This window comes from Lactuca serriola, chromosome 1 (assembly GCF_051521515.1).
Source record: "Lactuca serriola cultivar US96UC23 chromosome 1, Lser_US96UC23_V15, whole genome shotgun sequence".
Lineage (NCBI taxonomy): Eukaryota > Viridiplantae > Streptophyta > Magnoliopsida > Asterales > Asteraceae > Lactuca > Lactuca serriola.
This window is the reverse complement of record NC_136408.1, coordinates 163,633,703-163,660,309: the sequence shown is the minus strand read 5'-3', so window position 1 is coordinate 163,660,309 and position 26,607 is coordinate 163,633,703. Positions and strand designations below refer to the sequence as shown.

Sequence of the window (26,607 nt, the reverse complement as noted above, 5' to 3'; positions counted from 1 at the left end):
TTTGGTGTAATACCTTCAATGTAAGGTATTTTGTTTCTTCTATTATCAAAATTATTATTTCAAATACGAGTGTGTATAAACTGTGTGAGTATACACAATATATGTATTTATAGTGTATAAACAAATATTATCAAAATTATTTATTCTTATCATCAATGATAATATGAAGACAAGAAACTTTAGAAGATGCTCTATAATGGCATGCTTTATCAAAAGAATATATTCATTGATTACAAATGACAATTTCTTCATAAGATGAGTGACAACCACTTACAAGTAATTGATTGGCCATTTGATCATACGACAAATTTCACTACAAGATTTCAAGGCTTTGAAGACTTCAAGATGAATATAAATAAACATCATATTTGAGTAGAGGCAAGCAAGAAAATATTCATTCTCTAAAAAATGTTCATCCCATGTCTAAAAAATCTCCAAGAGTCTCTCTTTCTACTAGTAGATGTTCAAAGTCTCTAGATTTTGAAATAATTCTTTCTCCAGATGTATGTATTGATTGTAATTCAAGCTTAATTCAAGAAGGTACTATCTGAATATTTTATCGTTGTATTGTTGTTATTAAATTTATTTCTCCATGATAGTTTCATTTCGAGTTATTCTAACTATTAATTATACAAGATTTGAAATTTTTGTTAAAATAGTACTCGTTTTTAATAATCAAGTTAATCAAATTCATGCTTAAATTATTTAATTATGTCTAACAAAATCTTGATGAATTGTATTCCTAATAGAAATATTCTTTTAAGAATACAGCAAATCTAAGAATCTATAAATAACTTTCAGCAAAATCTTAAAGATTCTTATAAACCTGTTAATCTAGGTACGATTTTAAACAATAATCATATTCATGATGCTAGATGGCTCATAAGAGCTAGTATTAAAATTTATAACAAATAGATACGTTATCTAAAAACAAAACTATTTCTTTTCTAAAAATAATATTTAAAAAAAATTAAATATTTTAATAATATAAGTCTGAACTCTCTATAGATAAAGAAAACTCAATTAAATACAAACACTAAAATGGTATCTCTATAGATAAAGAAAACTCAATTAAATACAAACACTAAAATGATATCAAAGCCAAAATTAAATAAATTTGAAATAAATATACCATGCATAACCACCCCAAAAACTTTTCTTGGCTCTAATACCATTTTAGTGTTTGTATTTAATTGAGTTTTCTTTATCTATAGAGATAACATTTTAGTGTTTGTATTTAATTGAGTTTTCTTTATCTATAGAGAGTTCATACTTATATAATTAAAATATTTAAAACATTTTTTTTAAAAATATTATTTTTAGAAAACAAATAGTTTTGTTTTTAGATAACGTATCTGTTTGTAATGAATTTTAATACTAGCTCTTATGAGCCATCTAGCATGATGAATGTGATTATTGTTTAAAATCGTACCTAGATTAGTAGGTTTATAAGAATCTTTAAGATTTTGCTGAGAGTTATTTATGGATTCTTGGATTTGCTGTATTCTTAAAAGAATATTTCTATTAGGAATACAATTCATCAAGATTTTGTTAGACATAATTAAATAATTTAAGCAAGAATTTGATTAACTTGATCATTAAAAACGAGTACTATTTTAACAAAAATTTCAAATCATGTAGAATTAATAGTTAGAATAACTCGAAATGAAACTATCATGGAGAAATAAATTTAAAAACAATAATACAACGATAAAATATTTAGATAGTACTTTCTTGAATTAAGCTTGAATTACAATAAATACATACATCTGGAAACAGAATTATTTGAAAATCAAGAGACTTTGAACATCTACTAGTAGAAAGAGAGACTCTTGGAGATTTTTTAGACATGGGATGAACATTTTTTAGAGAATGAATATTTTCTTGCTTGCCTCTACGCAAATATGATGTCTATTTATATTCATCTTGAAGTCTTCAAAGCCTTGAAATCTTGTAGTGAAATTTGTCGTATGATCAAATGGCCAATCAATTACTTGTAAGTGGTTGTCACTCATCTTTTGAAGAAATTGTCGTTTGTAATCAATGAATATCTTCTTTTGATAAAGCATGCCATTATAGAGCATCTTCTAAAGTTTCTTGTCTTCTTATTATCATTGATGATAAGAATAAATAATTTTGATAATAAATTTGATAATATTTGTTTATACACTATAAATACATATATTGTGTATACTCACACAGTTTATACACACTCGTATTTGAAATAATAATTTTGATAATAGAAGAAACGAAATACCTTACATTGAAGGTATTACATCAAATTTAATGATAAGAATTTCTTATTCGTCATAAGGATCATTAAAAGGGTCTGAGAGTCTTGAAATAAATCATTTTTTTTATAGATTTTGGAGAATATTCTGAAACTGATGGAGTTTGGCGAATTTCTTGAAGTAGCTTTTGAAGTTCTTCAGGTGAAGAGGTAGCAGCATCTTTAATTCTTTCAATTAGATCCACATCACTTTGAGGAAGACTGTTGATAAAAGTGGCTTCAACCTTTGGTTTTTGAATATATATTTCTTGATAATGTTTAATTACTGCCTGTTCACTGGCTTGAGAAATCTTCATTTTATCCCACCATTTTGAGCGAAATTGGCGATTAAGCCAAGGAGGAGAGGAATCCTTTGCTTCTTGATAATGAAAAGTCCCTGACATTATCCATGAAACTTTAAATATCATGGTGAATTGTAACATATATTTAAATTCTGGAATTTTTTGAATAAACAATTCCCTAAATTTAAGATATCCAGCGTAAATTTCTTTTGGTAAACAATTTGGAAGAATTCCCATATATTTGTACCAATTGATAAACCATCTTGGATATTCACAATTGAAGTTCAAATCAAAGAAGATAAACCATGAGTGTGAATAATTCCGAACAAAGAATGCCTTAGTCCAGGCATCTTGATAATCATAGTAAGAAATCTGGGATAAGCAGGATAACTTATAAGAGGTTTTTCAATGTGAAGGTTTGGAACCCAACTTTCTGGAGAGATGATTTTAATAATATGAGCTTTGCTAAAATCAATGTTATCTCTTTTCAATTAGAACGATGAACAAAATTGACTAAACCAGATTCTTACAGAATAGCTTGATAATATTCTCGAGTTTTATATGAATCAACATAAAAGGCTATCCCTTGACCAAAGAGATGATTTGTGAGAATATGAAAACCTTGATGTAACTTATGGATTCGAAAATCTTCAAGAATTAGAACTCTTAAGAACTTTGTATTTCCTATATTAAAATTACCATCGATTTTGCAAGGAACAAAACTTGAATTATTAGTGCTTGCCATATCTTGCTTATTAACGTTTTTATCTTTGAAAATTTTTTCTTCAATTTTAACTAAATGCTCGGTAATACTAGATAAGGTTTCATTTGCATAATTATTTTGGTAAATAATTTTTTGAAGACCCTTTTCAGTAGTTAATTGATTTGGGGCTTGAACTAGAGGAGTTGCAATAAACATATCGTTAATAATAATTTCTCCTTTTGGTGGAAAATTAGCAATAATTTCTTTATTAGAAATAATATCTTTATATTTTTTCTCTAAAATGGGAGTGATATAATCATTTTTAAATGGGTAATTTATTTTATGTTTAGGGGCATAAATTAATTCAAACCATTGAAAAAAAGGAGAATGACTTTTATTTGATAAAACATAATCTTCCCAAAGGCCTAAATGGAGAAATCTTAAGTAGTATGAAAAATTTTCTTCGTGTCAAGCTCTTTTTTTATTGTTATAATTTTATAATACTCAATATCTTTTAAGTAATCAAAATCAACTTGATATTATAAATTCGAGAAATTCATTTTAACAGGTTGTTTTTGTTAGGATTGAAGAAATATGTTTTATTGATTCTAAATTATGACTTCTTGATTTTTCGTATTTTTTTATTCCTATCTTTAGCCTAGAAATTTTTTCTATTTGTTTATTATATTTATTAGTGTATGGAGGTATTTTGTATAAATTATAATTTTCATGAGTTCTAGTTTCTTCTAAATGTTGAATGGTTTTGCATATATTAGAATTTATCTTCCAATGACTTTTTAACATATTAGCCCAAAGCTTATTATTTTTTGAACAATTAATTTGTACTTTAGAACTCATAATTGTTGTTTAAAATTTTGAAGTTCATCAATAAAATCTGATTTAGTAGGACTAGGAAGACTATTTTCACTATTTTGATCATCTTGATATAATGATGAATAGAATTAGTATAGTCAACAGTTTTTAGTTTTAAAGATCTAGACTTTAATAACGAAGATTTTGAAGAGCCTGTTTTTGGGATAAAAGAAGTTGATAAGCTGGATGATGAAATATTTAAGGAAGAAAAATTTATATCTACAGAACCATCATTATATTCAATAATATTTGAGATTTGTTTTGAAGAGTCTAGTGGTTTTGGATCGATAACATTTTATAAGTTCTAATTACATGATTGAGTTATATCAGACCATTTTAATCTTTTTGGTGTGTGAACTTTGGTATGGTTAGTATATGCTTCAAAAATAATTTTTTAATTTCTAGGACTTGATAAACGTGTTTTCGGTTCAAGTGTAGTTGTCATAGTTTTGTAACAAACACGATAAATTATTGCTAAAGGCTTTGTATCATCTTTAAATTCTAAATTTTTTGTTTTTATAGTTAACACCAAAGTATCTAAAATATTTTTATCAAATAATCCTACAGAAAAATTTGGATAACAATTGAAATAAATAGGCCCGTTAACAATATTTGTTTCAGCCATAGCTAAAATAGAATTTTAAAAATCTTTATGTCTCTTGTCTCTTAAAATAAGGAGAACATGGGGATCTATTCCAATTCTAAATAGAGGCTTGATAGCAATTTGGACTAAACCGACATGTAAAAATTTATATTTCGTTCTATGCTCTAGAATAGATCGTGATGATAACAAATGTAAATTTTGTTGGTTTTGACAAATAGACAAAGTTTCAATAGAATTTATTTGATTATCATCATAATCTTGTTCATTGTTGATACTTTTATCAGGAATATATTTTTTTTGGATAGTATGCCTGAAAATTTACTCATACTTAATTAATTTTTCTTTAAAATTTTATAAAGAAAAACTTACTTGCTTTAATAATGGTGAACATAGGAGAATCGTCCCGACGATGATTGTGGTCCGACACCGCGACTTACGTCCTTATCTGCGTGCTTTACGCTAATCCAACCAATCACTGGTCTTATCTCTGAATCATGCTTATTAAAACTTATAAATTTCTTATAGAATACTAAACCAAAATTAAATAAATTTGAAATAAATATACCATGCATAACCACCCCAAAAACTTATATATATATATATATATATATATATATATATATATATATATATATATATATATAGGGTTGAGATCCGTTGAGAACTTATAGTTTCTCGACAACCTAAGAAATAAAAGTGAAACGTTAAATCAAAATTAACTAATTAAAGACATGATTGTCATCTTACCGATCCCATTTAATGTTTAATTTTTTGTATTATTTGAAATATTATTAAAAAGGTCTAAAAATTAACAAAATAAATCAAATTTAAGATTTTTTTTAAAATCATATTTCGATTTTTTTTTAAATGGAGATATTTTAAATTTTTTTCAAAAAACATGAATTTTTAACAAAAATTAAAAAAATATATATTTTTTAAAAAAACTGCAAAATTTAAAAAAAAAAAAAAAAAAAAAAAAAAAAAAAAAAAAAACTGCATTATTTTTCAAAAAAACTCCAATTTAATTTAAAAAAATTGTAATTTTTTTTTAAAAAAATGCAATTTTTTTCTTAGAAACATAATTTTTTAAAAAAAGTAAATTTTAAAAAATCATCAAATTAAAAAAAAAAACTAGAATATTTAAAAACAAAAAACTCTAATCTTTTTAACAAAAACAATCAACGTTTTAGGTGCGCATATGCATATTTCTTATACTATAATATTCGTAAGTAAACCATAAAAAATCATATTTTTATTAATTAATCTATAAATATAATTGTATAAGCGAATGAAAGAAGGAAGCGAAATGAAATTCTATAGTAGATGATAAATGAGAACTTACCCAAATAAAACTGAAGCTGAAGTGTTTAAGACATTTGTCTCGCCAACAACTATTTTCAAATGCATCAATTCGGATACATAATAACCAGATGTTCCACTACCATCTCCATAGTGGAGATCGTAGGTGCATTGGTTATCAAAACATGAGTTGGATTTTAGAGAACATATTTCATCCGAGCATAAGATAGGAGAAGATGGCGAGGAGCTTGCAGGATCAAAGATAGTAATAGGAATCCATTCAAAGAAAGAAAAATCATACATATAGTACCAATACTAGTTAATAAAAAAAAAAGTCACACCTTATAAGAAATGATCAGAACATACTTGTAGTGTGTATGATGTAGGACAAGATTGTCAGGGTTTGCAACCTACCCACAACAAGTTGCTTCCTGTATTAATTACTACATAGTATTCATTTTTTTTGGGGGGGGGGGGGGGGGGGGAATCCTAGCTTGATTTTTGTGTAGTACAAGCTACAAGTTAACCAAATTATAAGATGTTAAGTAATTGAAGAACATGTGACTAAGAACTGGAAAAATTGACTTGTTCACAAAGTCTTTTAAGTATAACTAAAACATATGCAAGAATAAAACAAGTGCAAGTCTTTGTTCATCAAAAACTATAAAGAAAAACATGAACTATAATTGAAAAAACAACTAAGAGATTAATCCAATTTATACAAATCATGAAAGAAACCAAATGCAATACGGTTATTGACAAATAGAATCCTAAATAAATACCAAGAACTAAAAAATTGGCAGTTTTTCCCAAAATACCGCCGACTATTTTTTTCCCAGATTTTGTGTTTATGAAACAAAACTTGGTGTGGTGATTGATAAGGTTTAAGCTTTGTGACTGCACCACAGCAACAGATAGAGGAATTGAGGAACAGGTAACTAAGAACTGGAAAAATTTATTGGATTAATGTCTAAGTCCATAACTATAATTGGTAGGACTTGACCCGACCCGGCATGGTCCATTTGGGTTGCATGGCATCATGCATTTGGATAGACTAAAATGAGAGAAATAACACTTAAGGTTTATTAATATATTATAAGTTATAATATATTAATAAGATTATTTAATTAGTATTGATCAAGAATTAATCTAGAATTAATTAAGTTATTAAAAGAAGACTAATTAAATATATGGGTTGATTGTGTAAATCATCCATACTTATATAGTGGGCTAATGCTCCATGGATTATCAAGTTGGGCTAAAAACCATAAGATGCTCCATGGATGCTCCATGGTGTATTTGAACCCATGGATCCAAGGAAATGGAAAGGCATGACAATTAGGGTTTACCCTAATTGTAACACACTATATAATGATCTCTTTCTTGGGAAAATCGGCACTAGTGGATTACATAGAGGGCAAGCCGATTTTAGGAGTGTACTAATTTCTCTCTAAGTTATTCCAAGTGCTTATGGTGTTGTGTGAACCATTTGAGGTGTCACACTTGGGGCACTAGGCTCTCAAGCTACATGGAATCAAGCACCAACAAAGAGGTATGTAATTCTACTAGATTTCTATATTACTTGTACTTCATAATATGCTAGTTAGGATAAATACCTTGGAAATTGATATTTGCATGTATAATAGAGAAAACATAGATCCAAGGTATTTAGGGTTGCATGTACACCATAGGAGTGTTAGAATGCTCAAAACCCTACAGTGGTATCAAAGCCTAGGCTTGTTTTCACTTATACTTGATGCAAATTGCTGGAAAAAGTCGATTTTCTGCTCACTGCCCAGTTGACTCGTCGAGTCCATCATAAAACTCGACGAGTCCATGCCTTTCTTCAACCAACTCGTTGAGTCAGTTCATGCACTCGACGAGTTGGCAGCCCAGAGTGCAGATTTTCGAGTTTTGGTGCTGGAATTGGTCTAGAATCATTACCTTTAACTGTTTTGGACTTATAAAACCTATTTTTAATGTGGTAATGATTATGCTAAACCAATTTCAATGCTATAATCAAAGTTTCAAGTTTATATGTGTTTATGCTATTCTTGAAAATTGTTGATTATGGATGTTTATGCTTATGAGTTTTGTTAGATCATAGGAATTATGTGCAAATTGTTTGTTAGTATAATTCATTATCTTGATGAAAATTGTATGGAGTTCATAACTTGTCCTCAAGTTATGAATTTCCAAGAGTTTTATATTTCCTTGATTTATGATTTAGTTTAGATTGATGGAAAAAAAAATTGTGTTTTTTGTTGATTTCAATCCATATTAATCTAAAAGAAGTTCATAAAATATGTTTTTGTAACTTGTCTTCAAGTTATGTGAAAAGTCATATTTATGAATCTTAAAACTCATAAAAGTGTTGTAGGTTACATAAAAATGAAGATTTTTTCCATTAAATTGCTTAATGACTCCATAACTTGTCTTCAAGTTATGGATGTTGAAAAGTCACTTTATTAAATGTTATTAAAGAATAAGGGGTTACATTAAAATGAAGAGTCTTCATTTTTAATGAACCATTAAACTCATAAGTTATGAAATAAAAGGTTTTGAATAGTTTCAAAACTTGCCCTCAAGTTTTGGAATTTGTAAAGTCTCACACACATTAATGCTTTAATTCCAAACTCTACAATTTTAACAGTTAAAATTCAAACTTTTTGGACTTCATTAAATTAATTATAATGTTTAATTAAAAGAGTTAATAATTCCATAAAGACATGGTTTAAGTTTAATTAAATTAATAGTATAGTTTAATTAATAGATTAAACCACCAAGTATTTTAAATGTTTAAAATACACCCTTATACTATTATTTTTTTAATTATATAGATATGTATAAGAAAAGTCAATCTTACCGTTAGTAGGCCTCATTCACGAAGTCGGTCTATAAGGGGGTATAATGTTACTGCCTATAAAATGACAGTTTAATGGGTGTCCACTCTCACCCACCGCTTCCTTGACTAGTGGAGGGTCGTTAGCCGAACGGGTAGGATAAAGACTATACTTCTCCTTTCATTAAAAGTATAATGTTAAATACTAAGTAACTAAACACATATAAATTCCCAATCTTAGTTACTTAGGAAAATGTGAAATAGGTGCTAACCCATGAAATTACACTTTGTACCTTACCAAGTCATTAGTGGAGCGTGTGTGGTTAACCGGCACACTAATAAGGACTAGTAAGAGTGGCAAATGGTAACTTGACTTTATTATAGATCGGTGGAGCATGTGTGGTTAACCGACACATCGATTGGGTGATAAAGTTAAGGGTACCAAGTCAATTTGCATGGTTATTCACACCTTGTTTGTGATCCTCGGCATCCCAGTCACAAACTTAAGAGGGCACAATCGAGATTCAAACATGCCATTGAAAGTTCAATGTATCTCAAAAGATCTAGGAGTTTCAAATCCAATTAAAACTTAATTATATTTTGTTTTTCATGGTGGAAATTGGTAAATCGTCATTTACCTACCTTTAACTATTTTATAATTTGGATTACGGTATCCCTCTTCCAGTTATAAATAGGTTATTGGGTCCTAGCCTTAATATTTCATATTGGGTGTTATATTAAGGACTTTAAATCAACTAACTTTGAATTTCTCCCTTATGGATGTCTCCTTCAGACAACTATGATCTTCCCAAATCCTTAGGAACAAGCTTTCCAAATGAAGATGATATCCCAAAAGGCAATCAAGGTGAAAGATCAATCACTTTGTTGCGCATTAGTGGGACTGGAAATCATACTTCACCTCCTCCAATAAATCTCCCTATCCCACAAGTTTCAAGACTTGATAAGTTCTAAGTCACTCAATCCCTATTAGCAGTCAAAGTCTGTATGTGCTTACATCTTAAAGGTTAAGTCACATATTGACAAGCCGGGAGAGTCGGGTGTCGAAGTCTCGAGGTAGCTTGCTGTTGACTTGGTTCTTCAGTCACTCCCTAATGACAGATCACGACATGACCCTTATTGATCTTACCCATTTGCTTGATGATGCTGAATCAGCAATGATTTGGACCATTGGTAAAACAAATTAAATTGGAAGATCTACTTCCTAAACCTATTTGGACATTGACATTGGTAACATTGGAAGTCCAGAAAAACTTTCTCTTCCCAATTAAAAGGGATTGGCCATGGTCAAGTCATTTTGACCCAATGGTAAAGAGAAAGGCTAAGTCTGTGATAGTCTCCTGTACCATTTTCAAAGAGTCCATATGTTTCTTTTGCCAAAAGAAGGGACATTGGTTGTAAAACTGTCAGATTTACCTGAAAGATATGGTAAAGTCAAGAAGTTTGACTCTACATCAGGTAAAGTCCATTGTCTAACTCTATTAAGTTTTTATTTTGAGATTCTTGTTACATGATGTGACTAGGTCACATGTAGATGTTTTTAAGAATTAAAGAAAAGAGGAAGCTTAAAGGAAGTATATGCTGATTCTAATCGCGAAGATGGATTTTGATCGCATGGTTCGGTGATCAGAATTTTGAGTTGTTACTTAAGAGTTGAGACATATTGCTTAGGAATAGATAACAACAAGGTTTTCATATGGGTTGTAAGGATAAGTTTTTCCGCAAAGTTTTAAAATAAAAGAAAAAGTTCTGATTTTATTTATTTTAAGTATCCTTACAAAGGCATTTGTGAAAAAATTGTTTCCATTGATAAGCAATATTGGAAAATGAATTTGATTCTTTCGTTTGTGGTAGCATCATAATTTATCAAATAAGGAAACATTCTCATCACCCAAGTTTCAGTTGGATAGAAACTTGGAATCATGCAAGTTGTATTGTGTAATGAATGAGAATTTTCATCTTTGGTAAATTAAGACTAATTCCTTGTTCACGTTCGCATGTGAGTCAAGCGAAGGACTAAAGGATCGGGTACATTAGGTTGTGCACTAGTCAGGTCCACCAAAAAGGTTGATAAGATTATTCGTTATGATTTACTAAAGTTTAGTAAATATGATTATGCTTACAAGTTTAAGTGTAATTCTGAAACATTGGAATGGTTCAATGTATGACAGTATGAATAAGAAGAATCAAATAAGGCAGAAAGATAAAAGTTTCTCCAATCTGAAGAGATGGGAGAGTACTTGACTATCTTGTTTTATGATTATCTTAGTGATTATGAATCCATATCACAATTAATCCTCTAAGGACACCTTAGTTCATTTGTGTGGCTAAGGAGAGGAATCATGAATTGTTGAAATGGTTAAATCAAAAGATAAATCATACTTCAAAATAAAATCTTAGAGTCATACTCCACGATTGAGCCTTGAGTGACATAATCTTCAGAAAGTTTATAACACTTGTCAAATGTAGAGTGAGAGGTGTCCTACTCTTGTACATTTGAGATTGGTTAGTTGTGATGTTTTGGATAAAACAAAGACCAACTAAGTCCAATTATGGGAAGTGTTTAACTTGATAAGAATCCGCACTAACTTTTGAATATTTGTTTTGTCAAGGAATGGTTCTTGACAAAGAGAATCATATATGTCAAGAGGTCAGTGGGAGTCTTAAAAAGATCTTAAGATAGGTTCAAGAACTAATCAAGAGATTTGTTAATCACTAGCCCACAATTTGAGGTGTTTAACCTATCGTGTTGACATATTCTATGCCCATCCCAGTTAAGGTTGGATTTGCATTAGAGTTCTGAGAGTTCTCAACTGTTTGCATAACAACCTGGAAGCAATCGTAGACCCTTGTACTGCCGGGTGGCAAGAAATTAAGATTGAACAAGTTCAGTCCATATGTGTTTGGATTTGCCACTAACCTTGTCTTGTGATTATGGTTTTGACAAATGCACATGGATAGGAACTTATACACCATAAAATCTAAATGTCATAAGGTTTCTCTCCGATTCATGAAAATGATGGTGAGGAAACGCTTTCACTAAGAAGATTTTAAGCAGATAGCGGTTGTGATATTTGCATTCTCATATAGTTAGTGGAGCGTGTGTGGTTAACCGGCACACTAACTACTGAGAATTGCAAAAGGTCTAGACAAACATGTGAGCTATCTAAGGAAAGGTGTATGTTTTGATAAAGTCTTATCAAAGCAATCTAGTATCAGAAATCTGAACTTTTGTAAGAAAGTCAATAAAGTATTGTTTTTCTAGAAGTCCAGCTGATTTCTAAGTACATGTCAAAGCTAGTAGGAGCATAAGTGTTATGCTAGTAAGATAATAATCATTATGCTAGTGGGAGCATGATTATTATATTAAGTGTTGCAAGTAAGCAATGTTAATTATAGAAAACAAAAGTTTCAATTCGCCTTGAAAAAGTTGTTTTGCTATAATTAAGGGAGAGAATTTTATACTTCATTCCAATTCTACAAGCTTAGATTGATATTTTAATCTACTTTAGTCGAGGTTATATGAGAATGTTATGTTGGAATGGTTCAACATAAGGAAATTCTATATATGTTGCGTTCTCAAAATTCGATTATGATTACGGCATACCTCTTCATAGTTCGAATTGTGAGAACATGGCAAATTAAAATTTTATAGCATGAATCGTGTCCCATATGCTTCGGGTATAGGTTCGATTACATGTGCTATAATCCGGTCTAAATTTTCCAAATGCCTAGGGCATTAAGATGGAAAAAGAAACAGAACTGGAAATGACTAAAATGATTAAGCAACTTGTCGAGGACAATCTGAGGTTTACCAAAGATTGGTTGCTCATGGAAAATTAGAAGTATAGAGTAAGGACCATATTGATATATTTTTAAAAGAGGCAACTCTTGTTCAGAAGTGATGGTCAAAATGGTAATATGGAATTGTTTCCATAGGTGGAAGTTATTATTTGAATTTGTGCTAGATTAAAGAGCTTAATGCAAAGAAGGATGTTCAAAGAATGTACTTTGAATTTGAGACTTCATTTCCATGGAATTGCTTTCCATTGGAGATACTTTGTAATGTCTGTTGCCAAGTCTTTGTGACTTGTGTGCATATTCATTACAAGAGGATTATTGCATATGAGTTTAGAATCTAACAAGATTATAGTAAATGACAAGAGTTTGGTATTCTTACATTTACAAAAGGGAATGGGATTGTGAAATGAGCATCATTGGAGTCATGTTCAATTGATCTATTTCACAAAAACAAGGACCATTGGAAAAACATAGTGTGCATGCTTGGAGCATGGCATGTCTATTGTTTATTTCAAGTATTAAGTTGATTAATCGAAACATGAATAATGAGTAATCAATATGGTGCTTAGATAAAAGGGTTTTTATTTACACTCAAGAGTTTGGGGTCATATAGGATTAAGTATTATTCTTGTGTTTCACTTTTCATGTTTTGACTTCCCGAAAAACTAAGTTATTCAAACCATCCACAGTCGGTCATATGTTGGAAGTAGATATGAATCGAGACTGTCATGAATCTGGCTTGTATGATTTGTCTAATGTGCAATAGACATAGCAATGGTTGCTATAACATTCATGAGTGCTCATAAGTTTTGAGTATTGGATTCAACCCACGCTCATTTGAATCACTTCATGGATTTTATCACGAGTGAATCATGAGATGATAATATCTTATATTCTTCAAACCTAGAGATATGAGTTGTTGACTATGAGTTGGTTATACATTGATTGCACGAAAATGATTGGTAACTCGACGTTATAAAACGTGCCTTTGTGTATGATTCAACAAGTAATCAGTACAAGCATATGAGTCAAAGCTTATCCATTCCTTTTACCCTCAAAGGGATAAAAGCGATATATGTGGGCCCCATCGATGATTTAGTGATGACAAAACATAAGTGCTCGGTCGGGTCTGGACTGATTTGATTTTTTCAATTAGTTAGTCGTCATAAATCGGAAATCGGGAAGCAACAGATGGACAGAGAGAATGATTATAATCCATGTCTAGTCCATATGATATCTAGAATGGAGGAATATGTGATCACTTATCTAATGGACGCGTCATTGATTTGTTCAGAGTTCGACAACGGCTTTTGAGAGCTACGATTGCTAGTCGGGTTATGAAGTCGTACTTGCAATAATAGTTTTAGACTTATCCAAGTAGGAGACTGTTGGATTAATGTCTAAGTCCATAACTATAATTGGTAAGACTTGACCCAACCCGGCATGGTCCATTTGGGTTGCATGACATCATGCATTTGGATAGACTAAAATGAGAGAAATAACACTTAAGGTTTATTAATATATTATAAGTTATAATATATTAATAAGATTATTTAATTAGTATTGATCAAGAATAAATCTAGAATTAATTAATTTATGAAAAGAAGACTAATTAAATATATGGATTGATTGTGTAAATCATCCATACTTATATAGTGGGCTAATGCTCAATGGATTATCAAGTTGGGCTAAAACCCATAAGATGCTCCATGGATGCTCCATGGTGTATTTGAACCCATGGATCCAAGGAAATGGAAAGGCATGACAATTAGGGTTTACCCTAATTATAACACACTATATAATGATCTCTTTCGTGGGAAAACGGCACTAGTGGATTACATAGAGGGCAAGCTAAATTTAGGAGTGTACTAATTTCTCTCTAAGTTATTCCAAGTGCTTATGGTGTTGTGTGAACCATTTGAGGTGTCACACTTGGCGCACTAGGCTCTCAAGCTACACGGAATCAAGCACCAACAAAGAGATATGTAATTCTACTAGATTTCTATATTACTTGTACTTCATAATATGCTAGTTAGGATAAATACCTTGGAAATTGATATTTGCATGTATAATAGAGAAAACATAGATCCAAGGTATTTAGGGTTGCATGTATACCATAGGAGTGTTAGAATGTTCAAAACCCTACAAAATTGACTTGTTCAAAAAGTATTTCAAGTATAACTAAAATATATGCAAGAATAGAACAAATGGACGTCTTTGTTCATCAAAAACTATAAAGCAAAACGTGAACCATAATTGAAGAAACAAGTAAGAGATTAATGCAATTTGTACTAATCATGAAAGAAACATAATGCAATACAGTTATTGACAAATAGAATCCTAAGCAAATACCAAGAACTTAAAATATGACAGTTTTACCCAAAATATCGCTGACAATTTTTGTCCCAGATTTTGTGTTTATGGAACAAAAGTTGGTGTACGTACCCAACATCAAAAGGAGCGTATGTTCCTAATACTCCAAATCCAACAACCACATTTGGATCAAAATACTTGTGTAGTATGCTACGGTGTCTTAAACCATCTCTTTCCATATGTTGTTTCAACTCAACACCATGGTTGGTAGGAAACAATCTTTCCAGCTTTAGAGTCGTTGGAAACCCAAGAACACCAACGGCATGTAGCAGCACGAGACACAACAATGTCGAAGTAACCATTGGTCGTACAAAAAGGGAAATTGACATCTTTTTATATCAAGTATTTCTTCCGCTAAATCAGCTACCAATGAATCAACACTACAAAAGTGTAGTGTTGATTCATTGGTAGCTGATAGCGGAAGAAATGCCCGATTTAAAAAGATGCCCATTTCCCTTTCTATACGACCAATGGTTACTTCGACATTGTTGTGTCCCGTGTTGCTGCATGTTGTTGGTGTTCTTGGGTTTCCGGTGACTCTAAAGCTGGAAAGATCGTTTCCCACCAACCATGGCGTTGAGTTGAAACAACATACGAAAAGAGATGGTTTAAGACACCGTAGAATACTACACAAGTATTCTTATCCAAATGTGGTTGTTGGATTTGGAGTATTAGGAACGTACGATCCTTTTGATGTTGGGGATGTACAACAACTTTTGTTTCATAAACATAAAATCTGGGACAAAAATAGTCGGGGGTATTTTGGGAAAAACTGCCATATTTTAAGTTCTTTGTATTTGTTTAGGATTCTATTTGTCAATAACCGTATTGCATTAGGTTTCTTTCATGATTAGTATAAATTGGACTAATCTCTTAGTTGTTTTTTCAATTCTAGTTCACGTTTTGCTTTATAGTTTTTGATGAGCAAAGACTTGCACTTGTTCTATTCTTGCATATGTTTTAGTTATACTTGAAAGACTTTGTGAACAAGTCAATTTTTCCAGTTCTTAGTTACCTGTTCTTCAATTCCTCTCTCTGTTGCTGTGGTGCAGTCACAACGATTAAGCCTTATTAATCACCACACCAACTTTTGTTTCATAAAACATAAAATCTAGGACAAAAATAGTTGGGGGTATTTTGGGAAAAACTGCCAAATTTTTAATTCTTGGTATTTATTTAGGATTCTATTTGTCAATAACCGTATTGCATTAGGCTTCTTTCATGATTATTATCAATTGGATTAATCTCTTAGTTGTTTTTTCAATTCTAGTTCACGTTTTGCTTTATAGTTTTTGATGAACAAAGACTTGCACTTGTTCTATTCTTGCATATGTTTTAGTTATACTTGAAAGACTTTATGAACAAGTCAATTTTTCCAGTTCTTAGTCACATGTGCTTCAATTCCTTAACATCTTGTAATTTGGTTAACTTGTAGCTTGTACTACACAAAAATCAAGCTAGGATTCCCCCCCAAAAGAATACTATGTAGTAATTGATACAGGAAGCGACTTGTTGTGGGTAGGTTGCAAACCCTGCCAATCTTACCCTACATCATCCACACTATAAGTAGTTTCTGATCATTTCTTATACGGTGTGACTTTTTTTTATGAACTAGTATTGCTACTATATGTATGATTTTTCTTTCTTTGAACAGATTCCTATTACTATCTATGATCCTGCAAGCTCCTCCACAACTTCTCCTATCTTATGTTCGGACGAAAGATGTTCTCCAAAATCCAACTAATGTTCAGATAACCAATGCACCTACGATCTCTACTATGGAGATGGTAGTGGAACATCAGGTTATTATGTATCCGACTTGATGCATTTTAAAATAGTTGTTGGCGAGTCAGATTTTTTGAACACTTCAGATTCGGTTTTATTTGGGTAAGTTCTGATTTATCATCAACTATAGAATTTCATTTCTCTTCTTTCTTTCGTTCTCTTTAAATAAGATGGATGATTTAGTGAATCATGCATGAACAACTGTAGCACGTCCGAAACAGGACGGCTGAGTCAAACTGACAAAACAGTTGATGGGATTATGGGATTGGGCAGACAAAGTATGTCTGTGATTTCCTAGCTTTCATCTCAAGGGATTGCACCCAATTCCTTTTCACGTTGTCCGTCTGGTGGTGATGGAGGTATGATTTTGGTTTTTGGTACACCCATCATGCCCGATCTAGTCTTCACTCCACTTGTGAAATCAGCGTAAGTTTTTATTTTCTTTTTATTTATTTATTAAGTCAAAAGGAAACATGTATATATCTTTTACCATACTAAATCAAAATAAACACCATTTGTTTCTAATTTCTTTCCATATACATTTACAGGTGGCATATGGACTTGAATGATATGAGAAACATAAGTGATATATTGGTTGTTTCTTTATCTTTATCTTATATTGCCTGCTTAGTCTTTTTCTAATAAAAATTTAGTTGCATCTTGTGTTATATATCTTGTAAAAAACAAAAAGGGATTGGTGAAAAGGTAAAGCGTTAAAAGTCTGAGGGGATACCTTAACCTTTAAGATATTCGTCCAATCACAACTGTGCTTTCTCCGAAAGAGTTAGAGTTCGTCTTAAACACACAATCGGTACCCATTTTTAACCACCATCTATAAATATGTCGTAAGTGTAGTGTTGATTCATTGGTAGCTGATATAGCGGAAGAAATGCCAGTTTCCCTTTTTGTACGACCAATGGTTTCTTCGACATTATTGTGTCTCGTGTTGTTGCATGTTGTTAGTGTTCTTGGGTTTCCGGTGACTCTAAAGCTGGAAAGATCGGTTCCCACCAACCATGGTGTTGAGTTGAAACAACATACGGAAAGAGATGGTTTAAGACACCGTAGAATACTACACAAGTATTTTGATCCAAATTTGGTTGTTGGATTTGGAGTATTAGGAAAGTACTATCCTTTTGATGTTCGGTACGTAGACCCACTTTTGTTTCATAAACACAATCTGGGAAAAAAATAGTTGGCGGTATTTTGAGTAAAAGTACCATATTTTAAGTTCTTGGTATTTGCTTAGGATTCTATTTGTCAATAACCGTATTGCATTAGGTTTCTTTCATGATTAGTGTAAGTTGGATTAATCTCTTAGTTGTTTTTTCAATTCTAGTTCATGTTTTGCTTTATAGTTTTTGATGAACAAAGACCTGCATTTGTTCTATTTTTGCATATGTTTTAGTTATACTTGAAAGACTTTGTGAACAAGTCAAATTTTCCAGTTCTTAGTTACCTCTTCTTCAATTCCTCTCTCAGTTGCTTTGGTGCAGTCACAAAGCTTAAACCTTATTAATCACCACACCAACTTTTTTTTTTCATAAACACAAAATCTAGGACAAAAATAGGCGGGGGTATTTTGGGAAAAACTGCCATATTCGAAATTCTTGGTATTTGTTTAGGTTTCTTTCATGATTAGTTGGGAATTATTAGGCTTTAAGGGTCATTATTTTGTTATTGGGCCATGTTTTGGACAAGCCCATTATGGGAAGGATAAAATGGACTTGTATCCTAGAACTTTGGTTTTGGGATATAGACCCATGATTATGGTTTATAACCTAATTTTGCTTAGGGTTATTCGTTGTGTTAGTGAGGGGTTTTCCAATTTTGCATCCGAGCACCTAGTTACTTATCTGCTGGCTGAGGTGAGTTTTTTCACTGTACTCGTGGGTCGAAGAGACCAATTCTTGCGCACTGGATTATGTTTGTAGGATGATGTTTGTCTTTGTGAACCTTTTTCTTTATGCCTGCACGTGCTTGTATTCTTTGTAACTCATGCTTATATGTTTATATGATTTATGTATATAGCTCGTAATCATTATGGGATCGGGGGTTGATATGGTCCGACACAGCTACAAGTTGTTATATAGAGTCATTATGGACCCGAGGGTTGATACGGACCCGACATAACCACATGCTGTTTTATTTGTACATGTATATGGTACTTTGGGGAAGCTCACTAATCTTTATGATTACAATTTATGTTTATGTTTAAGGTACTTCCGCTACTAAGGGAAAGGGCCTGAAGTGACGGCACATCACTCTCCCCTCACCATTTTTCACTTATTGATATTGTTACTCTGATGATTTGACGTTGTTGTTATGAAGTGATTTTGGAACAATTTATTGAATGTAACTCTTGTTTTAAAGCGAATAATTTTATCTTGTTTTTTTGGGTTATTACAATTCCGTAGTATATTCCATAACATAATAACTACATATTATGATTCGGTAGCAAATTTCCGTAGTTACTTCTACCTTTTCTTGTAGTGGTTGCTAGCCGGTCTTTGGGGACCTTTTCTAATGAGCACTTAGAAAGTCATGTTGCATAAGATAGACAAAATCTAGTTTAGAAAGCCATACAGAGTGTTGGACCCCGATATTTCTCTTTGATGCCTAAGTTAGATGTTATTTAAGGTTGGAGGAAAATTGCTTGAGGATATAGAGAAAGAAAATGATGCTACTTGTTCGATAAGTACTTGATGCTTTTTATATATGGGAGTTGGTCCGATTTGTTGTTTTTTCTATCGAGGTATTGCTTTTGCTCAAAGATCTCAAGGGTAGAACCTTTCAATAAAATAATGTTTTCTTTTCCATGTTCCCTGGGATACTGCCTGGAGATCCATACAGAAGATTTCCTTAATATTTTATTTCTTTCCGACCCAATCAACCAAGTTAGACTGACAGTCAGCCCATTTATATATATTTGGGCTTTGGTGACGCTATCTAGTTTATTTCTTGCCATGTCAACCTACTTTTATGTATAGACTGATAACCATACACCATTAAGCCCCCAACTTAATTGTTAAAAGCAGTTGCTAAATAGTTTAAGTTTACCCTTAAATATTAAGAGCTAGCCTCCCAAATCACAATATCAAAGAGATACAAATATATTTAGAGGTATAAATAACCGATGATGCGATTTTTTTATTTTTTAAAATACAAGTAGTTCCGGTAGAGTTTTGCATTATATATCGCTCCAAAAACGTTGCACTACATTATTCGTAAAACCGTATACCAAAATATATTGCACCATTCTATATAACATAGATAAAAATTTGTATTATTAATACTAATTATTAAGTGTTAAAAGCTATAAAAACATTGGAATTTGAAGAACCATTTGAATTGTGGTGAGTTGGTAATGCATGTAGAAGATATTGTCGATAACCTATTGATCCATGTTCAAATCCTAGCACTACTCAACCCATTTGACAATGGAGGTTCGTTAGTAGTAACTCCAGGTCATGAAACATAGCATCATGTTTGCAGTGAGATATTAGTCGGTACACGAAACTGGCCTGGAACCCTCATCAGGGAAGTTCCTTTCAAAAAAAAAAACAATAGCAAAAACATTGTTTTAGAAACAAAAACCATTTTTCTGACAAAAAGTACATTTCAGATCGACATTCCTGAATTCTGGATCCCGTACTGAAATTTCAGATTTTGGAAGAAAAAAAAAACTTCGGACTTTCAAAAACAAGTTCGAAATCCGATGACCAATTTTGGAATTTCGAGAAAAATATTGTTTTTATTTAAATTTAAGAAAAAGTTAAATAATTATAGTAAATGTGAAGTATATACAATATCAATACATTAAATCTGACATTTTATGAAAACGGTGACATTAAACACTTTGAAATGAATATTTCATATGTAAATGAGGATATTTCTTTCAAAAAAATTGTAAAAAAAACAAAAAATAGTTCTAAAATTTGAAAATCAAATTTGGAATCGAGCATTTGAGAGTATACTCTCGTTTAGACACCTCAAAATATACATTTTGGATATTAGTAAATAGATTTTAAAAAAAAAATTGAAAAAAAAAAGATTTGAATATCAATAGTAGTTCGGAATTCAAAATTCGAAAGAAAATAATTATTTTTCAAAAACTAGAAAAAATGTTATTTTATTTTAAAATCTCATTTTTATATTACTTAATTTCCCAAAAACATTTAGGTTAACTTGTCAAAATCATTACGTAAATTTTGAAAAAACAAAATATTATAAATAAAAAAATTGTTAGAGAAATTCATATCTCAAAATGACATTGATCTAATATAAAACTCAGTAAGTAAAATATGTTAAATAAACATCTTCACAAATCAAATGGGTGTAATTGAAAGCTCTATTAATCTTAACTCTATTAATCTTATAGTTATTAAGGGAAATGGAAGTTATTTAATATTAATATAAGAATCATTTCTAATAGGTATTTAATATTAATATTACAATCATTTCTAATAAATAAAAATGATTTTGTCATTTGCTATCTTCTAATAAATAAAAATGATTTTGTCATTTGCTATCTTCTAATGCATCGTGCCATACAAATTTTGTTATTTCTAATAAATAAAAATGATTTTGTTTAAATTTAAAAAAGAAAAAAACATTTTAATAAAACTAATTCAATATTTTTTTACTTGTCTTATAAATTCAAAATTTTCAAATGTTTAGAATTTCATATTTAATTTTTTTTAAACAACCTCATATAATACACGAGTCTCACATCTAATAAACAAATACAAAAATAATCAATTAATCAAATATGTAAGTTATTCATTTGTTAATATATGTAATTAAGAAAGAATAATTAGAGTTAGAATGTATTATGTCACTTTGCTTGTAGTTTGCTTCAATTAGCTTCAATCACTCAAAAGTGTTATTCCAAAGGCATTCATAAAAAAATAAAAAAAAGAGTAAGGGGGTGTTTGGCTTAGCTTCTTAGTGGTCAAAAGTCATTTTCCAAAAAGTTACAAAAAGTCAGGTTTTCTGACTTTTCCAAAAAGTTGATTTTTCTTCTATTCAAAATCCACAAGTTGCTTTTAAAAGTTTTTTGTCAAACATCTTTTGGCTTTGATCTTTTACTAAAAGTTCTTTTGACATATGAAAAGCTAAGCCAAACACCCCCTAGTGTCAGTGCATGTGGTCAACATCTTTTGCCATCTTTTACCATAATTCTCGAATAGCTTATACTTTCAAACAAATGTTACAATGAATATTTTTAACAAGACATTAGTAAATGAAAATTGTAATTTTTATTTACTGTACACAATGCTTGATAAACAAAATAGTTGTATATATGTTTTTGTGTGACGTTATTAATAATGCAAAAAAAAAAAAAAAAAAATTAGATCCCATCCAAATGACTATTAACATAATTTTATTAATTGCATATATAAAGATTAATAATCAACTAACTACACCGCTTATTGGGGGGAGAGAGAGAATGAGAGAGCTTCTTAATAAAATTTAAAAATATATATATAAAGAAAATTTATTTAAAATAACAATATAAAATAAAAAATATATAAAAAAAACTTTTTTTTACGGCAAAAAAAGAAAAAAAGAACTATGATGTGCAAATAATGATACTAAAAAAGGGTCACCACAAAGATTGGTGAGAGTTACAACTTTTTTACTAACCGCAATAATGATACTATAAAAGTCTAAAAGTATTCATTTTGTCGTTAAAACCATGTTTGATAAAAGTTTAGATCATAAATATATCTATACTTTAAATATTTGTTAAAGAGATAAACCATAAGCAAATCCATAATTAAAATGTTTGATAAAGTGATCAACGATAAGTAAACTCATACTTTAAATGCTTGATAAATAGAAAAACCATAAGTAAAACCATACATAAAATGCTTGATAAACAACTAAACCATAAGTAAATCCATACTAAAATGTTTGATAAAGAGTTAAACCATCAGTCAATCCATACTTAAAATGCTTGATAAAGAGTTAAACCATAAGTCAATCCATACTTAAAATGCTTGATAAACAGAGAAACCAATTTCGTGGTTTCTAGTTAAGGAGTCCGGTTAATTCCTATAGTGAGTCCTATAACCGAGCTTTGTGACTAGTTATAATCCCTTACGACGCTTCATTGGACGTCATAGTTAAACTAAAGATAATTATCACCCGCTTCGATTGATCCGTCGAGGTTGTAGCTAGCAACCCCATGTTGGGGTGTCAACCTGTATAGATCTATACATACGTATCTCGCTTCGAGGATTAACGGTTATAGTTTAATGGGAATACTAAGTGGTTAAACTTAGCTAATGATTACTATCTCACTATAAAGGCCATTAACTATGTTATACGATAAAGTTTCACTATAAAAGCCGAGTAGGTTCGATGTATCCGTAGAAACATCTTTTACTCGCTTAAATCGATGGTAGGTTTCTCAAGTGCATGTATAAATACCAAGTATAAATACCAAGATCTAAGTGTTATGCTTTATACATACATTTTCAACATATGTATAAGTATATGTAGGATATAGATACAATGATAGAAAATTAATAAACATTTGTTGTACACTTGTTATGACATGTATTTATCATATGAAATCATAAAATAAATCTTATGACATATAATTTATGATATGCAAATTTATCCTGTAAAATCATAGTATTATATGGTTAAATAATAAGTTACATTTTCTAGTTGTAACACGTTTTAAATCATTAAAACATATGTATGTCGTGATACAAACTTGTGTACGATATATATTCTTTTGTCAAAAATGCCAATCATAGTTTCATTATAAATTTTAGCATGCATTTTCATTTTTAATATACGATGTATTCTCCCCCAAAATAATAAAATGTTAAAAAGGGGTTGTAACACTCACCCTTGAAGCGCGAACGAGGCCCGCGGGTGAAACTTGTCGTGAAAGCCGTTTTGTGATGTTCCGTGCCCTAAAAACGAATCACCGGGTCTATTTATATCACCTAATAAACCAAAGGGTAGTTTTGGTATTAATTATTAAGTATAGGGTGATCTTTATTAAAGTAAATAAAGTCTAGGGGTTGATTTTGTTAGAATCATTCAACAAGGGACTGATCTTGTAATATATTTCCAATGCAGGGACTAAAATTGTACATTCACAGCCTAAGCTGCAAATTTCGGACCCATCTTGCTAAGATTTTCGATGAGAGGGGCTGGAAATGCACATTTAAAACTATTTTGCAGTTCCAGGACTAAAACTGATAAGGTTTTCAGTGGGAGGGACTGTTCTTGGTCATTTTAATGGCAGTTTAACTTAAATGGTGAATTATTTCTAGGGAGGGGCCAAATTAGTACGATCCAACAACTTTGGGGTTATATTTAATTATTTTGAAGAAGAGTTTGAACAGTAACTCTTCTTCTCATCTCTTTCACGGTTAAAAAAAAAAGAGAGAGAGAGGGAACGAGACCCACTTCTTCGGTCTCTTCGATCTCAGCTGATACGAACGGAGGAGTCATAACAAAACGAAGGTGGTGGTGATTCGATACCTACTGCGGTGGAGGAGGGGGCTGGTCTGAAAACCTCGTGGCGGCAGCAACCGGTCGTGGCTGAGGTCGGCTGTTGTGGGGGGGCGATTGCAGCTTCCTGCTTCCGTCTTCCAGCTGTTTCGACGACTTTAACGTGAAAGGATTTCAAGAAGGGGCTGGTCACGGTGGTGGTAGTGGGTGACGAGGGTGGCAACCCTCTTGCTGCCTCTTTCATTTGCTGCCTTAATTCGGTTCTCAACTCAACCAGAGGGAGAGAAGGGAGGGAGGCTGTGGTGGTTGTGGTGATTCACAGTGGTCAAGTTGGTGGTCGATAGTGGCTAGCGACAGCAGCAGCAAAGCCGGCGGCAGTGCCAACAGGGAATGGCAGTGGGTTCACGGTGGCAGCCTTCTGTTGCTTCTGTTTGCTCTTCTGCTGGCGAGTTCGAGGGAGGGGAGAAGTTGGAGGTAGCAGCAGGTCGGAGGAGGGCAGGAGGTATAAGGAGGCCAGGGAGTGTTTGGGTGGTGGTTCAAGGTGGTCAAACAGCAACAACACCACCACCCCTCGATGGTGGTTGTTCTCAGCAACGAAGAAAGAAAGGAAAGGATGGGAGGAGGCTGGGTTGGGTTTGATTGACGAAGGCAGTGGGGAAGTAGAGGGTGGTGGCCATTAAGAAAGGAAAGGAAGATTTTTAAAGGAGAAGAATGTGTAAGGGATAGAGAAAGACGTGAGTAGGAAAAAAAATTGTGATGATGCCTTGGTAAAAGGCTGCAAGATGCCCCTCCTTTTCTTTTCTTCTTTTTCTTTTTTTCTTTTTTTTTTGACTAATTTATTTATTCCACTCATTAATTCTAAACCATTTACAATGGTCAAAACCACAAGACAATCAAATCAAATAAAAAAATATAAAAAAATTACAATAGTCATCCATCCTAACATCAAATTTTCTGTTCATTTTGACACAATTAAATATTTTTTTTGTTTTATTTTTGATTTAGATTAAATAACTTCTATATCAATGTTTATAATTGTAATTTTAGTTTTAATAATTATTACACGTATTTTTCTTTCTATTTATTTATGTCAAAATCTTAAAAAAAATTATTTTGTATGATATTTTCTGCCATGATGATACTATTTGTATGATTTTTTTTATCATGGTGTTAATATTTTTTATTATTAATATTTTGGTATGTATTTATGTTCTGGTCGTATTATTTGCATGATATTTTCAAGAGTTTTAAAATTACATTTTTTGAATTGTTTATTTAATTATTATGATTCGAAACTTCTAACAAATGCTTTTAAGTATTTTAAATTTTTGATAGAAAAACTCCATATTTGTTTACTAAATTAGATAAGAACGAAAATGCCTTTGTCTTTAGCAGTATAGTTATATGTCATCGTTCAATAAGGTTGGATATTTAAGTTCCGTTTTGGATATATGTGGAAAAGATGAGTAGATTAAGATTGTATTTTTGTGTTTGCCCTTTAAAAAAACCCTAAATAAAAAAATGAAAAAACATTATAAATAGTCCATATGATTTCTTCAGATCTGAAGTTTGATCCATGTGCTTTCAAAACATCATAGATGGTCCTTTTGCTTTCAAAACTTTTGATGTTTGGTCTTTATTGTTCACTCAGTTAAGTTTTGCCCGTTAACTGAAGGACATTTTCGTCATTTCACTGCCAAAAGGACCATTTATGATGTTTTCGGTTATTTTAAAAAAATAAATATAATTATTTGACATATAAAGGGTCTCTCTCTCTCTCTCTACCTCTCTCCTCTCTCTCTCTCAACATCTCGATTCCTTCCCCAATTATTTATTAAACCATGTTGCTGCCATTTCCGCTAAACCATTTCTTCCCTTTAACGACAAATTGAAATTTTCAATGGCCAGATGAACACCTTACTCCTTAATCACCACTGCCCTTGATTTCTCCTCCTCCCACGAACCAATAAAGTTCCAAATAATGATCATGGAAACGAAGTGTAACGCCCGTAGATCCGGGCTAGTCAATTTAGAGATAATAGGGGTCGAAAATGACTTTTCGCAAAAGATTATTTAGAATAAATAATCTTAACCAAGTTGTAGAATATGTCTCAAGGGTTCCGTATATATAAAGAACGCCGAAATCCGAGTTATAACGAAAAAGTTATGGCCCGTCGAAGTTTTACGGCAAAACCTACGCAACACCGGGAGACGTAAATAGTGAATTTCCGATGGAGGACTTTTTAGCCTTAGTGA

The 26,607-nt window shown here is 31.4% G+C and overlaps 1 long non-coding RNA gene across 2 annotated transcripts; it reads right to left on the bottom strand.

Moving 5' to 3' along the window:
* Positions 1-2,147: 2,147 nt before the first annotated feature.
* On the bottom strand, positions 2,148-25,098 carry LOC145100884 (uncharacterized). Of its 2 annotated transcripts, none has more exons than XR_013705347.1 (4): positions 24,307-25,098; positions 23,738-23,837; positions 5,121-5,238; positions 2,148-2,666 (listed from the first exon to the last, which is right to left on the bottom strand). It is a non-coding gene; the product is annotated as an uncharacterized LOC145100884 (long non-coding RNA). The 2 variants fall into 2 exon arrangements; XR_013705348.1 differs by having other exon boundaries at positions 24,382-25,097.
* Positions 25,099-26,607: the final 1,509 nt, after the last annotated feature.